We start from the raw sequence: 5,809 nt of genomic DNA, 5'->3' as shown, positions 1-5,809 counted from the left end.
AAGTCAAAATCAAACCAAGCGAAACAGACTTCGTAAAGTTACTGTGCAGAAACTTAGGTAATGTACGAACTCAACCTGTACTGCGACACGGTCAACAACCAGTCTTAGTACCCAGCGAGCTGTCAGAGAGCAAGTATGTATTCCTACGCATCGATCGCGTTCCGACACCGTTAGAACAACTTTACGAGGGCCCTTATTAGATTATTTATTATTATGAAATTTAAATCAATAAAACAAATCCATAAAGAAAGTGTGTGAATTTTATGTTAAACTGAGTGTCAAATTTGATCAAGTGAATATTTTTTTATACAATATTAAATTTAACCGACACGAGCACCACTCAATATGGTAAATGCAACAAAAATTTTTTAAAATCCGTGAATAACAGTAAATAGCAATGCAAAAAATTTACAATATTTTTTCAATGTTACAACAAAACTTTATAGACAATGTACGGTAATTATGCGTACTCGTTCTCGTATTCGTACAACAGAAATTATTTTCAAATAATTCCTTATCCTTATGCAAATCATGCAAAATTGTTATATTATTCTGTTTAATGAATTATTATTATTAAGACATATTGAATTAATTGCTGCAAGTTAATTGCTACACTCATTAAATTTGATGAATGTTACCAATATATGAATAAGCTACAATTCAGTTTGAGCAATGAAGCGTAAACGAAACATTGGACCACTAATTTTAAACAGCAAAAAACACAAGTGCAAAAAAAGATTTAATGAAATAAGTGTTATTTAACACTTACTTTGTGCTCAATGGTCGTTTGTAGATTCTTATCCAAATGCACCTTTATAATTTGGGTGCCATCAAATTTGGCACGAATACGTTTGCCTACGATCTCTGCTGGAAACACTAAATCTTCTAAAATAAAATACACAGCAGTTAAACTACGCGAACGGATTATTGCACCGTCTTGTTTTTACGAAAACTTTGTAGTTACTCGTTCACTATCTAAGTCTTTACGGTGCTGATATAACTCTTCCTCTTCAAGTGGTCCTTGCAAACCCTTATGAAATATATTTCTCATCCACCAGAAACTCCATCTCGAAAATATATTAGCGGTTGAGTAGGGATTCTTTGGGCGTTCAATTTTTCTTCTAGTCCGATTGATGTTAAATTTCTTTATTTACAGTTACGTTTGATTATGATAAACCAAAAATGTAGTAATAAATTCGAAGTTCAAGAAATGAAGATAACCGACACGAGCACCACTCAATATGGTAAATGCAACAAAAATTTTTTAAATCGTGAATAACAGTAAATAGCAATGCAAAAAATTTACAATACTTTTTCAATGTTACAACAAAACTTTATAGACAATGTACGGTAATTACGCGTACTCGTTCTCGTATTCGTACAACAGAAATTATTTTCAAATAATTCCTTATCCTTATGCAAATGATGCAAAATTGTTATATTATTCTGTTTAATGAATTATTATTATTTAGACATATTGAATTAAGAGAATGTTTTTATTTAATTTGTATGTTTCGTATTTTTTTTCATAGTAATGAGAAATTTTTATTGTGATCAGAATAAAAAAAACACTAAACAAAAACTAATGTTATACAAAATAGATAATAAAAAAAATAATTACTAAAGCTTTTACGCACGTGTGCAAATGTAAACAAAAGAAACTTTTAATAGATGTTAATGATTGGGTTTAATAAAACTAAAAACTTTTTTTAAATGTAATATACTCTTTAAACATTCTGCACATATTTAAGTATTTTGAGAAATGTGACAACATTGCATTTATGATGAAATCCATCAAATTATGTTTGTGTATGTTTATGAGAGAACAAATAGTAGAATGAATAAAAATTAAACAAGAAAATATATTTTCTACAGTATAAGGTAAATGCATACGTAGAAACACACATATATATGATACATATGCATACAGAGAAAAAGCACGGAAAAGTAAATAAAGTTTCGGAAAGTAAATTTATAGAAGACAAAAAAAAAAAAAAAAAAAATCTTAATTTATGTTTAAATGCCCTGCAATATTTGAATGTATTTGTTACACAAGCAAAATACACTTACAACACTTAGCACATCGCAAATTGAGAGGGAAACACATACCAAAAAACCATATGCTCAAAATCGCATATAAAGTTTCGTACAAAAACATCAAGAAACCGAAACTGGAGAAGAAAAGTAATTATGAAACGTTTGTAGATCTTATCCAAATTACTTTTAATTTGGGTGCCATCCAATTTGGCACGAATACGTTTGCCTACGATCTCTGCTGGAAACACTAAATCTTCTAAATAAAATACACAGCAGTTAAACTACGCGAACGGATTATTGCACCGTCTTGTTTTTACGAAAACTTTGTAGTTACTCGTTCACTATCTAAGTCTTTACGGTGCTGATATAAGTCTTCCTCTTCAAGTGGTCCTTGCAAACCCTTATGAAATATTTTTCTCATCCACCAGAAACTCCATCTCGAAAATATATTAGCGGTTGAGTAGGGATTCTTTGGGCGTTCAATTTTTCTTCTAGTCCGATTGATGTTAAATTTCTTTATTTACAGTTACGTTTGATTATGATAAACCAAAAATGTAGTAATAAATTCGAAGTTCAAGAAATGAAGATAACCGACACGAGCACCACTCAATATGGTAAATGCAACAAAAATTTTTTAAATCGTGAATAACAGTAAATAGCAATGCAAAAAATTTACAATATTTTTTCAATGTTACAACAAAACTTTATAGACAATGTACGGTAATTATGCGTACTCGTTCTCGTATTCGTACAACAGAAATTATTTTCAAATAATTCCTTATGCAAATCATGCAAAATTGTTATATTATTCTGTTTAATGAATTATTATTATTTAGACATATTGAATTAATTGCTGCAAGTTAATTGCTAGACTCATTAAATTTGATGAATGTTACCAATATATGAATGAGCTACAATTCAGTTTGAGCAATGAAGCGTAAACGAAACATTGGACCACTAATTTTAAACAGCAAAAAACACAAGCGCAAAAAAAGATTTAATGAAATAAGTGTTATTTAACACTTACTTTGTGCTCAATGGTCGTTTGTAGATTCTTATCCAAATGCACCTTTATATATAATTTGGGTGCCATCCAATTTGGCACGAATACGTTTGCCTACGATCTCTGCTGAAAACACTAAATCTTCTAAAATAAAATACACAGCAGTTAAACTACGCGAACGGATTATTGCACCGTCTTGTTTTTACGAAAACTTTGTAGTTACTCGTTCACTATCTAAGTCTTTACGGTGCTGATATAACTCTTCCTCTTCAAGTGGTCCTTGCAAACCCTTATGAAATATATTTCTCATCCACCAGAAACTCCATCTCGAAAATATATTAGCGGTTGAGTAGGGATTCTTTGGGCGTTCAATTTTTCTTCTAGTCCGATTGATGTTAAATTTCTTTATTTACAGTTACGTTTGATTATGATAAACCAAAAATGTAGTAATAAATTCGAAGTTCAAGAAATGAAGATAACCGACACGAGCACCACTCAATATGGTAAATGCAACAAAAATTTTTTAAATCGTGAATAACAGTAAATAGCAATGCAAAAAATTTACAATATTTTTTCAATGTTACAACAAAACTTTATAGACAATGTACGGTAATTACGCGTACTCGTTCTCGTATTCGTACAACAGAAATTATTTTCAAATAATTCCTTATGCAAATCATGCAAAATTGTTATATTATTCTGTTTAATGAATTATTATTATTTAGACATATTGAATTAATTGCTGCAAGTTAATTGCTAGACTCATTAAATTTGATGAATGTTACCAATATATGATAAGCTACAATCAGTTTGAGCAATGAAGCGTAAACGAAACATTGGACCACTAATTTTAAACAGCAAAAAACACAAGTGCAAAAAAGATTTAATGAAATAAGTGTTATTTAACACTTACTTTGTGCTCAATGGTCGTTTGTAGATTCTTATCCAAATGCACCTTTATATATAATTTGGGTGCCATCCAATTTGGCACGAATACGTTTGCCTACGATCTCTGCTGGAAACACTAAATCTTCTAAAATAAAATACACAGCAGTTAAACTACGCGAACGGATTATTGCACCGTCTTGTTTTTACGAAAACTTTGTAGTTACTCGTTCACTATCTAAGTCTTTACGGTGCTGATATAAGTCTTCCTCTTCAAGTGGTCCTTGCAAACCCTTATGAAATATTTTTCTCATCCACCAGAAACTCCATCTCGAAAATATATTAGCGGTTGAGTAGGGATTCTTTGGGCGTTCAATTTTTCTTCTAGTCCGATTCATGTTAAATTTCTTTATTTACAGTTACGTTTGATTATGATAAACCAAAAATGTAGTAATAAATTCGAAGTTCAAGAAATGAAGATAACCGACACGAGCACCACTCAATATGGTAAATGCAACAAAAATTTTTTAAATCGTGAATAACAGTAAATAGCAATGCAAAAAATTTACAATATTTTTTCAATGTTACAACAAAACTTTATAGACAATGTACGGTAATTATGCGTACTCGTTCTCGTATTCGTACAACAGAAATTATTTTCAAATAATTCCTTATCCTTATGCAAATCATGCAAAATTGTTATATTATTCTGTTTAATGAATTATTATTATTAAGACATATTGAATTAATTGCTGCAAGTTAATTGCTACACTCATTAAATTTGATGAATGTTACCAATATATGAATAAGCTACAATTCAGTTTGAGCAATGAAGCGTAAACGAAACATTGGACCACTAATTTTAAACAGCAAAAAACACAAGCGCAAAAAAAGATTTAATGAAATAAGTGTTATTTAACACTTACTTTGTGCTCAATGGTCGTTTGTAGATTCTTATCCAAATGCACCTTTATATATAATTTGGGTGCCATCCAATTTGGCACGAATACGTTTGCCTACGATCTCTGCTGAAAACACTAAATCTTCTAAAATAAAATACACAGCAGTTAAACTACGCGAACGGATTATTGCACCGTCTTGTTTTTACGAAAACTTTGTAGTTACTCGTTCACTATCTAAGTCTTTACGGTGCTGATATAACTCTTCCTCTTCAAGTGGTCCTTGCAAACCCTTATGAAATATTTTTCTCATCCACCAGAAACTCCATCTCGAAAATATATTACCGGTTGAGTAGGGATTCTTTGGGCGTTCAATTTTTCTTCTAGTCCGATTCATGTTAAATTTCTTTATTTACAGTTACGTTTGGTTATGATAAACCAAAAATGTAGTAATAAATTCGAAGTTCAAGAAATGAAGATAACCGACACGAGCACCACTCAATATGGTGAATGCAACAAAAATTTTTTAAATCGTGAATAACAGTAAATAGCAATGCAAAAAATTTACAATATTTTTTCAATGTTACAACAAAACTTTATAGACAATGTACGGTAATTATGCGTACTCGTTCTCGTATTCGTACAACAGAAATTATTTTCAAATAATTCCTTATCCTTATGCAAATCATGCAAAATTGTTATATTATTCTGTTTAATGAATTATTATTATTAAGACATATTGAATTAATTGCTGCAAGTTAATTGCTACACTCATTAAATTTGATGAATGTTACCAATATATGAATAAGCTACAATTCAGTTTGAGCAATGAAGCGTAAACGAAACATTGGACCACTAATTTTAAACAGCAAAAAACACAAGTGCAAAAAAAGATTTAATGAAATAAGTGTTATTTAACACTTACTTTGTGCTCAATGGTCGTTTGTAGATTCTTATCCAAATGCACCTTTATAATTTGGGTGCC

This window comes from Teleopsis dalmanni, chromosome X, assembly GCF_002237135.1.
Source record: "Teleopsis dalmanni isolate 2A chromosome X, ASM223713v2, whole genome shotgun sequence".
Classification (NCBI taxonomy): domain Eukaryota; kingdom Metazoa; phylum Arthropoda; class Insecta; order Diptera; family Diopsidae; genus Teleopsis; species Teleopsis dalmanni.
The sequence above is the reverse complement of the archived record's forward strand: the minus strand, read 5'-3'. Positions refer to the sequence as shown.